This window comes from Ursus americanus, chromosome 14 (genome assembly GCF_024610735.1).
Source record: "Ursus americanus isolate L20-20 chromosome 14, mUrsAme1.1.p, whole genome shotgun sequence".
In the NCBI taxonomy this organism is placed as follows: domain Eukaryota; kingdom Metazoa; phylum Chordata; class Mammalia; order Carnivora; family Ursidae; genus Ursus; species Ursus americanus.
This window is the reverse complement of record NC_142140.1, coordinates 30,730,314-30,743,118: the sequence shown is the minus strand read 5'-3', so window position 1 is coordinate 30,743,118 and position 12,805 is coordinate 30,730,314. Positions and strand designations below refer to the sequence as shown.

The window sequence follows — 12,805 nt, the reverse complement described above, 5'->3', positions numbered from 1 at the left end:
ATCATCACATAAACTCAGAGAAATTAGTTAGCAAAACCAGAATTCATGGTTTTGGAAGACATTGAGGTGACAAGGTATGCCACAGCCCACAGAATATAAGCAGGTGTTACCACCTGTGTGGGAGAAAATAAAGGAAAGGAATGGGCCATCTGACCTGAGAACAAGAGAAAGAACCCACGAGATAGCCAACAGATACTGACTGAAATGCATTGCAGACCAGTTTTAAAATGATTGCTAAAATTGGGGGTGATTTTGCTGCATGCCATAACAGAGGGGTGTTTGTTAGGTATGAAGGAGCTGGAGCAGTCGTGTCTGTATGAACTCTCAAAATTGAACTTCCAGGGTCTTTTCAGGACATGACTGTACACCAAGGAGAAATCGTTGGGAGTGGAATCAAAATTGAGCAGGACAGGGTCAGTAGATACAAAAGAAGGAGAAAGTTCAGATAAAAATATGAGAGAGGAACAGAAAACAGAAATCTCAAAAAAAAAAAAAAAAAAAAAACCAGACCATTATATTTTCAATTCAACATTTAATAGTAATTGAAAGTACTTAATATTACATTAAGTAGTAATCCGGTTGAACTTCACAGTTTGAGTTCAAAGAAACTAATTTAACATAGAAATTGGTAAAAGAAAAGCATTCAGGTAAATCTCACACAAAGTTGTAATAAAAAAAAAATAAGTAGTAGAATATAATCTTTATAGAGGATAGAAGCATGCCAGAAATAGATGCTCAAAAAAACAGATTAAAACTCTGACATTTTATTTCAAAATAATCTAAAAGACATTAAGAAAATGATAAAAGATGAAAAAACAACTAAAATCAAAATAAGAAAGATTCAAAGTAGATGAGAGAGTTTAAAAAAGAATTAGAAATAAATTTTTAAAAAAATTTAGAAATAGTGGCCAAAGAGCAAATAAACATAATAAATAACATCTTAAGAAAAATAGAGGAAAAGCAGGGAATTTTTAAAAATAAAAAACGAGATAAAACGGATTCATATGAAATTGACAAGTATCAAATATAGGCAAAGAAGGTCTAACTATATGGATAATAGGCGTTCCTGAAAAAGGAAACTGCAGCAAGGGAGCAGAGCAAATACTAAAAAGGATAATTAAGAATATTTTTTCTTGGGTCAAACAAAAAATGAAAGTGCCTATTGAAAAGGCACACTTTTCAATGTGAACCAACTGCAAGATACATTTCAGTAGAATATCTGGATTTAAAAAAAATAGGAAAAGAAAACAAAAACAAATGGGGCATCTAGGCAAAAAGAACACGTGACTTTTAAGGGAAAGAATAATTGATTTCATCAGACTTTTTGATAGCAATGCCTTAATACAGAAGAAAATGGAATAAAGAAGACATGAGGAAAGAGTTAATGTCTACCAAAAAGGATCTTCCAGTATAAAAGGCACAGATAAAAATAACATGTAAGAATATCTTCTCATCTGGATTTCTGTTCGTTATTTTAAGAAATCTACTAGAGAATTAGCTTCCAAGCACCAGAATGACTAGAGACATCAATGTAAAAACTAGCATTGGACATTAAAGGAACTTGTATATCTATGACTAAAAAAGGGAAGATTATGCTAAGAAGTGGCTATATCATCTGACAATGCAGACATAGTACAACCAAAAATGAAAAAAATTGGAGGACATGTAAAAAAATGTTTAAACTATTTTCTGGAACAATAATTGGTGGTGTTAGTATTTATTCTGAGATTCATGTGTGTATACAGATGTGATCTGGGAAAATCAAATACAATTCTTATACTCCCAAATTTAAATTATAAATATCATTATAAATTCATGAGGTATTCAAGTTTTGAGCATTAATTACTACTAACAAAAAAAAAAAGCAAAAACAGAACATGATATGTCTTCAGGTGAAACAACACCCTACCACTATTAGTCTTGCTAAACGGATCAAATCTGATCTGATCAAGTCTCTGGGTTTGGCTGTCAATTTGTGAGAAATACCCAGGACAGAGGAGCGTGTCGAATTACCCATAAGTGTGCAACCAACAAAACCCAGACAGTGGACAACTCCACAGGTCAAATGGCACAGGTTCTTCAACTGTTACCTACTAAAGGGTGGGGAAGGGGGAATATCTCAACTAGGAGACTGTCTCCATCTTGCTTGTATATTGGAAAAATAGAAGAAAAATTTAAGAACTCCTATAAAACTTTTAGAATTTTTTAAAACCTTGGTTTTATGATGAGAAAATTTAGGAAAGATTTGAGGATTCTACTCATGACAATGATAGAAATAGCTATTTATGAAAGCCTATCATGTGACTTATACAATAACAATCTTACATGTATTATCTCTAATCTTCACAACCAGTCTGTGACATAGAGTGTTAGCCCCATTTTATAGATACAGAGACACAGAAAGGTTAAGTAAATGCACAACAGATTTACAACAAAGTCAATGCACTAACCCAGGCTATGTATTCCACATAGCCCGTAATTTTCAATGACATCACGTAAAAAATTATATTTCAAACGTTGCATTGCAACCTTTGATGTTATCACTTAGGAACTTGAAAGGGCCACTTGTGTTAATATGTCTTTTGTTATTGTCCAAACATAAAGCTAAGAAGTCTGGTGTGGGATTATTACTTGACTATTAACCATACTGGCATCTAAGCATCAGTGTATCCGAGAGAATTTATATTGGACAGTAATTTTTGGCTCACTAGAGATGTCATATTTTTGACTCTTCTGTGCTTTGAGAATCATTGTTGGCCACTGCTTCTAAACATTTTATCACTTTCAATCTTATTTTGCATCTCTCATTTTATGGAGATTTTCTCGAGCTACTTACTTAAAATCTTGGTTTCTGATAGAATCAGAACAAGAAGATGTTGATGATGTCCCTGAAGGCAAAGTGAGAAATCATTAAAGTGTATCAATATTCTACAACTGGTCCCTCAGCCTATGGAGCTAAGCTTCTTGAGGAAAATACCTGCTAAGACCCTGACTCCGTGTAACCGGTTCTCTGCTTAGCACAGCCCGAATATTCCATGCATGGTAAACAGGGAGCGGTCTCTTTATATGGCACGGGTTTTAGGGAATTTCTCATTCTGTTTAATATACAAATTTATAATCCATTTCACCCCATAATATCTTTATTCAGATGCCACTCTGGGAAGCAGCATGATCTTCCAGCATCATGGACCACCCCAGAGATTTCTGGAGGGAATTGCAATAATAATATTTCAATTTGCTTTAAGGCCAAGTGTTTCATCTATGGAACTTTTCCTTTCTATTTCCTTCCCTGTCCAACTCATTCTCACTCAGCTTAAAGCCCATCTTGAAATGGTGTTAAATCTAATACCACTCTCAAATTTCATCAATCTTTGAAGTTGGCCAGAGCTACAGTAAAAAGGAAAGCAAAAATGGGCCTCTATAAATTAGAGACTGGAAGGTACCTATTAGAGCACCAAGATTCTGACAAAACTTTCCCCTCCAGTATACAGAGCTTGAAAATTGAACTGGTTTTCTCCTCAGAAATGCCACAAAAAAAAAAAAAATTAAAACCTCTTTGTAGTGGTTTGCGATTCCTTGTGCATCCATTGCTCTGTACTATCTTGGTTCCTTTACTTTTGATTTAAAAATAAAAGTGGTAACTTTTGCCACATTGCGGATGTACTAGAATTCCATGTTTCTCCATCATCTGCATGTTGTTAATTTAGTTCCTATCCTGGAGGCTTTAGGGTCTTACAGAACTGATATATGTGAACTTGGACCCCTGCCCAGAAATATAGAGACCCACTGAGCAATATTTCACATTGAAGGTCAATGCATGTTTAAGGATACAGAGAGAAAAGATTAGCCATGGGTGTGTTTCAGATCTAGGAAAGATGAAGCCAGAGAAAACCATCTCTCCTCCTTGGAAGACTTTGTGGAGGAAGGGGATTTTTAGGAGCTGTTTAAATGATGACTAAGAGACAACTAACTTCACAAAAATTCTGTATTCGTAAATAAAATAGCTTCAAATCACTTGGGAATTACAAGAAGAGTAGTAAAAAAATACATGGCCTGCCCTAAGTTAGGAGTGGCCTTTTAAATTTGATCACCCAAACTAGTCTTTAGATAATCTAATCTTTGCTTGCAAATATTGGTGTGTAGGTATTTGTGCTTTTATGAGTGGCATATCCAATTTTGGTTGATATGGGATAATTTTAAGGATGATATAAGATCCATAGAATCATTGAAAAATGTAATAAATTTGCACAGGGAAGTGCCTTTGGGATTGATTAGGGCTGTTTTGCATGACTTGGTAAAGGTGAAGTGTCATCTCTCTTCTCTTCAGACAAATGAGTTTAGTTATTTCAATGAAAGATTTTTATGGAAAATGATCATACTCTCTTCTACTTTAAACTTTCAGACTATAATTTTTATAGCGGTCAGGTCTCCCTTACTGTATTTTATTTGAAATTCATACTTCTATTTCTCTTCAGTTTTTAGGAGGAAATTAATAATTAACTTAGTGATTTATCAAAATCTTGTGGTCTTAAGTAAATATCCATAATCTTGGTGGTTTATTTATTTTTAGCTATAAATAAGGAAAACATCAGGAACCCCTGAAAGATTTAATCATGGGTTCTATTTTAGACCAATCTTTGTTTGAGTGACTTGAGTAAATCACCTTACATTTTCAGGCCTCAGCTTCCCCATCTGTCCAAAATCCAAAATGTCTAAAACTTCTATTCTCACCAATACCGATTTGATAAAGAAATTAATAAGTGCATGCGTAGGCTGACGCACAGATGGAAGCGTGGGTGAATGCGTGGTTAAGGATGTAGATAGATGCTTGTTTGGGTGTGTGGATGCATAAATGGTTAACTATGTGGATGGGTGCATGGACAAGTGCATAGATGGGTTCGGGGTTAAGTGCATGGATGAATGAATGGGTGCCTGGGTGAGTACATAGATGAATGAGAGGTAGGGTACATGGCTGGATTCATGAACTGAAGAATGGTGGGAAGGAAGGCTAGAAGGGCACAATTTTTTTTTTTAATTATAAAAAATGGGGGCGCCTGGGTGGCACAGCGGTTAAGCGTCTGCCTTCGGCTCAGGGCGTGATCCCGGCGTTCTGGGATCGAGCCCCACATCAGGCTCCTCCGCTATGAGCCTGCTTCTTCCTCTCCCACTCCCCCTGCTTGTGTTCCTTCTCTCGCTGGCTGTCTCTATCTCTGTCGAATAAATAAATAAAATCTTTAAAAAAAATTATAAAAAATGAAATAAATTCAACAGAAGACAAATACTGAAATAAAATTGGAGAAAATGCTAAAATTTATTAGAATATTCCCTCCCAAAATACACTATTGTACTTAACATACTTTAAAAATAATTTTTAAAAACTTGTGCCAAGCCCCATGCTAGATAATGTTGCATGTGTTTTTATTATTTGTAAGCGGCCTCTGCAGTTGATATTGCTGAACACTTTACAGTGAAAGCCCTCATCTTTATAATAAGAACTTTGCAATTAACAAGAACAACCTCTTATTAGTTATCTTCTATCCAGTTCATTGTCAGATCTCCAAAAAGAGATACTAAACATCAGTCTGAAGTGTTCCTCATTCCATGGAGAGCCCCATGGTACACATAAAGCCAAACAGGAGAGCTATTGTTGTGTTAATTTGTTTTGTTAGATTAATGATTCTTCTGTTAATATTTAACCTTTTGTCAAACTGTGATGCATAGGGTTGTACATCTGGATCAATACAAATGAATAATGGGACAGGCATATTTTTTCATCTCATTTCTTTTTCCACTAGTACACAACACTGTTTTATTGGCAGTGTGTTTCAAATGGCCTGTAATTAATTAAACAGAGAACGATGTATACTTTTAACACGTGAAAAGAAACACCATTGGGCAAACTACTGTCTTCGTTTTTCCTATGAAGCAAACTGGGACTGATTTCTATTTTTCCTAAATTTTTTTCCTCTTTAATCTTTCCTGAGGATTTGGAATAGTAAAGGAGTCTCTTTGAGGTCTAGATTGAGGGGAGGGATATGGTATGCTTCATGGAGTGCTGGCAGGTCAAGTGCAATGCACTGTGTCTAGAGAGGCAAATCGGAAAGCTTCTACGTGCTTTGGTGATGAGCACCATCGAAGGTGTAACTGGCAATGGTGCTAAATAAGAAATGAATAACACCTGGGAATTCCTTCCAATAACAGGTCTAAAATTACAGTACTTTCTCTTCAAATAGCCAAGAATGATAAAGTACATGTCTCTTAGTCCCTCGTGGTGTCACCTTGCCAGTTCTTAATTTTAAAGGCATCCTTGTTTATGTGTTCTATTAATAAAATTTGTCAAGGCAAAATCCTCACTTCACACAGCGCCCAGGCTATATAGCATAATGCCTTAGAACACGGTATACCCTGAATAGATCTCCTCTGCTATATTCTTGCTGACTAGTTATTTCTTTTCTTTCTGAGAAGAGGCATTGATTTTAATCTCCCATTGCTGTAATTCAGAGCTTCTTAGTGGTCCCTCACTTGGGAGGTGGCTGAAATTGGATGAGTGAACAGAAAACTTGTAGAATGGCAGTGTTTTGCTTCAATTGTCATTTCTCCCAGGACAGGTGATCACAAGGCCACTGTCCAGTGCTGCTAATCTGGTAAAAAGATGCCTTTTGTCTTGGATTTCTATCTGGGATTTAGCTATATAAACTTTGCCAGTTATGAGAACCTCAGCTTGGGAGCTGTATCCCAGGACAGCAACTTACTGTGAACACCAGAGCCTTGTAGGACACATGTGTTTGTTTTTGACTTGGAACTGTGTAACCATGGGCTGCTTTCATGTCCTCTCCAGCTTGAAAGTGTATCATTACCCTTTCCCTCCATGTTGCCAATCTCAACGACAGGAACACTCAGGTCTTAATGTTCAAGGGCACTCACATCAACCCCTGTCTGTTTCCACCGACCTGCGGGTACAGGCTTCCTGCCTGACAGCTGACCTAGAATCCTGATGAGCTGAGTTCTAGCTGAACTTGCTTCTCTGGTTGATGCTTTGGCCATCTGTTGACCTTCTGTAGCTCAGTCAAGAGTCTTGAGCCCTGACAGCACAGATAAAGGAGGCATGGGTTGTATTTGCCAACTTTTCTGTATTTCTTGCACTTTTTCCTGTATTTTTTCCTCTATTTCCCAAATCAGTGAGAAGCAAGTTTAAGGTGCATAAAATGTCCACTATTTGCATACATGGTATACTTAGCTACTTCTCTCTCCAGACTGTAGGGCCAAGATGATTTGGGTCTCATTAGGGTCTGCTCAACAATGTTGGTGGAATAAATAAAGTGATAGGTGAAAGAAAAAATGTTATGCAGGTAAATTAAAGATGGCTCTGCACCCATGGTTAATGATGAAGTCAAGGATTTTACCCAACATGGGTATATCAGCACTGACTCTGGTCTGATTTAACTTATCTCCTCTGAAGATAGCACCATGAACCACATTAGCAGTGCAACAGCTTTGAGTTCTTCCAATTGGTGGTGAAAGACCAGTATTATAATAATTAGCATATGATTATAATAATTACCATGTGAAAGGCTTCCTGGTCACTGTTAAGACCAGTAGCACATTTGCATATTGGCCTCTTCCCCAACTTGGTACCCTTAACACTAGCTCCCCTCCCCCTACCTACCCCACTGTTAGCCATTCCCTCCAAAGTATACACATCATATGCAAAACACTCCAGTGTCATTCTGGGCACTGGATATTCTCTCTGCTCTGTCTTCTTTTGAGCCTGTTCCAGTGCTCACACAATGCTTCCATATTCTACCTTACCTGAACAATTTGTATGGCTTCTATATAACAGACCCTTTGCTTTGCTGCTCTTCAAGGAGGAATCATCTCAGGCAATTACTCATCCAGCTCTTCAAGTCAATATTCCAAAGGTTGGCCTGTTACTTGAAAAGGAGGATCCCATAGACCCACATCCAAGAAAAAGGGTAAGCTCAGGGACTCAGGAGGAAAAGAAAAAGGACTTGGGCCTATGACCAAACAGTACCAATTACAGGGAGCTCTCAGGTAAACAGCATCATGAGCTCTTAAGCCATTTGTGTCATGACATTCCTGGGATTCTTCTTTAGAAAAGAACTGTTTCCAAACACACTGTAAAATTTCGTACAACAATAGCTATTACAGTTACGAAAAGCTAACATATTGAGCACTATGACCAAAGCTCTCAATCCTCATACAATTTTGGCATGGTAAATTCTATTGCATCAGTTTAGAAGGAAAGTGAAGCTCAAAGAGATTATCTTGACCAAGCTCACAGAGCTAGTGAGTGGAGGAACCAAGATCTGGACCTAGTCTAGTGTCCTTAACCACTGTGGACTCCAATTCTCCTCCCCCCAAATAAATACATCTATCTGGGCAACAGTATCTTCTCATTTATAGAATAGAGAAATAGCTTTATAGCATTCCGGGTTCCCAGGAAGACTGCAAATATCAGGAAATACAATGTTGTCAAGCACTTTGCATATAGGAAATGCTAAATCAAGCTAAATTAAATTCGACAGAGTTCTAGACAGTTAAGAAGCCTTTATTAAACCCCTGCTGTGCTGGGCACCCAGCCGTGACTTGGGTTAAGCCTAATACTACTTAATTTATGAAAATGCTGTTATAATTATTCTTTTTCTTACATTTAGGTACTCTCAAGAAGAAAGTACAATTTACAATTAATATAAATTATTTATCCCAATGTTCTGACTTCTATTCCATTCATTACCCCTTTAGGAGCTACCTAACTGTGGTAGACACATCTTAAAAGGTCTGCATAGTTCTTGATTACTGCCCTTTGCCCACAATTACCCCTTCTTTGACACTCATGGAGGTGGTTTACCTACAGCGATGTTTGACCATCTATCCCACGTGGGGCCAATCAGGCTCGTTCTTCTGTGAATTTAAACTTAAATTTAGAATCTGTTCCTCAGTCTTTGCACATGGCTGGCATGCACCATGCAAACTATTTAGACAAAGCCAGGGGTGGGGTTGGGGGTTGGATGGGAAAGAGAAAGCAGGAGAGAAGCACAAATGAGAAAGTATTTATCTAAAGAGGTAGACAGAGCTACACAGAATGAGAGCACACAGAGCCGTGAAGAGAACTGTAGAACTGAAAGCAGAAATTCCCAGCAGAACCCCTATGTGGTGGTGAAGCCATCCACTCATAATACTACACTTTGTGGAGTGAGGACTTTATCCTGATAAAATTTATTAAAAGCATGGATGAATAAGGATGCCTTTAAAATTAAGAACAGGCTACATGATATTTTAAGGGACTAAGGAGATTTTTACTTTATTATTGTTTCTGGTCTTGGAGAAAGCCTTGAAATTTTAGACCATGAAATTTGTTGAAATACTCAGCTACTGTTTCATTTCTTATTTAACATCATCACCAGTAATGTCCTAAGATGTTGATAAAGGACACAGTATTAGGAATGACTAAAAGTTATTTCTTTACCTCTTCTGCATTCCTCTACTGCATCCCTTCCAAGGTCAAAACTAACTTTCTGGTTGGACTACTTGTTTTTTGCAAAATATGCTGCTCTGTATAAGGAGCCCCTTGGTGAGGTTAGATCTATCTCAGTCAGAGTGACGTCATACAGAAGGTGATGGTGAGGCTCCTTCTGTTCCTTTCACATCTGGAATTTCACACAATGGCCTCACCTGGATTGGTAAACCCCTGCTACCTTACCTATACCTTCACCCACCTGAACTTCTGACTTCCTGTGTTGTCTTTTGAAAATCTTCCAAAATTTAACTGCATTTTTAATGTGCTTTTGGCTCTGATCTAGGTCAGTTATGGTCTGGACAGTTATTCCAGAACATTTATGAAGGCCCTAGGGTAGGAATTGGGATACATCCCTGCCTTTGCTGTGTTGATGGTCTATGGAAGAGACAAAGAAGGGGCTGAACCACACTACAGAGCGTGACAACCACCACATCAGGATGTCTGAGCACATTGGAGGGTGACCCTCTCAGAGGTATAGCATGTCTAAGAAGTCTTTCTAGAAGAGGCAGGATCCACACTGAGGCCTGAAAGATGAGTGGGATTGAGCTGGGTAAAGAGTGGGTGGATGGATGATGTTCAGAGGCCCACTGTTAGGGAGTTCATGGCAAGCTACCTGGATTGCATGTGCTTGGTCAACCTGGAGCCCCAGTGCTACAGGAGAAGGAGGTAGAGAGGCTGGCAAGGGAAGATCAGGAAAGGTCTTGCAAGTCTTGTTGAAGGGTTTTAATAACCTCAAAGAATTGGAGAGTGATGGAAGAAGGAAGCAAGGAAAGGAAACACAAGAAATCACACAGTTTGATGCAGAGTTTCTAAAGATCCAAGTGGTTGACCTGAGTCCACAGCCACTGGTCAATCAGACTTACTGAATGACACATGTTTGTCTCTGTTGCAGGAACTATTTTTTTAATCCCAAGAGTCAAAAGTCCCAAGAAATTAAACATACAAGTGTCCTCATTTCAGTCTTGCTACCTCAGCTCACCAGAGGAATCAATAGCTTTATTTTTGAGCGATGAATGCTTCTCTAAATTTTCATTTCCATGACAATATCTGGAGAGGCAGAGAGTAGAACAAGCAGGTTTCATGGGATATAATCACTGGAGTAACTTTGTCTTACACAATCACTTACAATTTATTCAGTAGAAGTTCTTTCAGTGTTCCGAGTTGAAAGTTAAAGCAGTCTCACAATTTCCTGATTAAGCTCTGTGGTCACTTTAAAATTACCCAGATAACCTTAGTTATTTAATTTAAATGTTTCAGTCCTGGGTGGACAATTTGGCACTCCATTCAAGGCTGTCACCTGGGAAGGGAGAGAGCAGGGCCACCTTCTCTGTCACCTGACAGTTGCCATCTTTACTGTCCCCCAGAAGGTTTGGAGCCTCAGGAGACAGGAGGCCTGGGGGTGGGGTATGGAAGAAAGTTTCTCACATGGGGGGCACAATCAGAAGACAGCATGATGATGTCCCAGCCTCATATCTTTCAAGCTGACTCTCGTGTGAGGCCTTAGCCTCAGTGGGGCCCCATATGCCATGAGCAGTGCATTTCATCTCTCTGGCAGTTGTATTCTACTGGACCTCCTTTGCCCTTTCAGGCAGGTTCCTGGGAAGGAGATAAAATGAATCAAGGTCAGCTCACCTCTTCAATCCCACATAATTCACATCTGATTCCTGGAAAAGACTCATGCTGCTTTTATGCATGAGTGGAGGCCAATCCCAAAGTAGCCATCTTTGTTTAGCTCCCATCTACTCAATTTCTCAGGGAGGAGTAGGATCCCCACCACCCAGGGCCGTTAGCTATGGAGAACGTGTCTGGCTCTCCACTGATGCGCACAGCGCTCTACTAAAATTCCTTCTCCATATTTTCTGACTAGCCCTTTCATAGCCTCATCAAAGGTGAGGGACTCAAAAGTCAAGAAACCACTTTCCAGACATTACTTTTGAAGCCCTCTTTGCTTAGGGTACCTCTTTGTAATCTGATCTTTCTCACATCTTGGTGCCTCAATCAAAACTTCCACTATAACATTTTGCTACATAGACTTGTAAGCACATTGCTACATGTTGGAGAAAAAGAGATATTCCCTGTGCTCCTTGCTTCTGGGAAGGAAGGAAGGAAGGAAGGAAGGAAGGAAGGAAGGAAGGAAGGAAGGAAGGAAGGAAGGAAGAAAAAATTTGTGAGAGATGGGGAAGAGAGGAATTCATTGGCAGAAGTTAGAAGAGTTTGAAGAGAAATGAAACAGAAGGAAAAAATCATAAGAGTAGACTTTCAATGGAACATCTGAGAAATATTTGTTGAGAAGATGGGTCATTGCTCTGGTTGGAAGTCATAACTGATCAAAGAAATATGTCCAGTTAGAGTCCTGATCTCCGGCCGAAAGCTATTGTTTTGGTTTCAGGGAAGTAGCCCAGTGATTCTTGAGAACATATAGTTTATGAAAGAACCTTTAGGTTTGTGAGATGCAGCCTTGCTTAGGATCCCTCAGTGGTCAGACCATTAGCTCCCTCAATCCCCAAACGACTCTATTTGTATTCCATTATAAGCCAACTAATTAAAGAACAGACAGTTTATGTCAGGCCTAATGATCAACTCTAACTAGAAATCGTTGTGGTTTTGCTTCTCATTTTATTTTCCCTTTCAGAGGCAGGAGATTTGGGGGCCTTTAGTCAAAAAGTGTCTGAGTGAAGCTGAGTCATTTTGTATCTGAAATGAGATATCTCCTGGAATAAGTGCAAGGTGGTTCCAGAAGAGATCATGAAGCCCCTCACTCTCCTCCAGGGTGGTGATGAGGAGCCATAGTTTACTCTCCAGGATGGGCAGAGCATCCCCTGTTGTGCCTGGAGACTGGAACAGAAGTCTACACTGTAACTCTCCAGGTTTGGGCTGCTAAATAGACTTTCTTTGAGTGTGAAGATCTCAGTGGTAAAAATTTTGGTATTCAAATTACCAGTTGCATTGTCCCTTTTCAGAAATAGGTGGCTCATGTGGATGAAAACTGAAAAGTTGATTTTTATCCATTTTATAAAGCTCTCTCTTTGACTAAGGTATTTCTAGTTATCTTTATTCAACACCTACTCCCTGCCAGCCTATTCCTCTTATGAATACATTTTGGGGTATCTTTCCAGGTCACTAGTCCCCCTTTAATCTCATTATCAAAAGCAATGAATCTCCTTCTCCAGCAGCCATCCTGTACAATATGATGGATGTTGCAACCTCATCAGATTAGACCAAGTTTGGGTACCATTTTACCCAAGGTAGACCAATCAGAATCCTTTT

At 38.8% G+C, this 12,805-nt stretch overlaps 1 long non-coding RNA gene across 2 annotated transcripts in view; it reads left to right on the top strand.

The window, feature by feature from the left end:
* The window catches only part of LOC123798808 (uncharacterized), a 587,079-nt gene that overhangs the window by 472,664 nt on the left and 101,610 nt on the right, over positions 1-12,805 (top strand). The window lies entirely within an intron of this gene.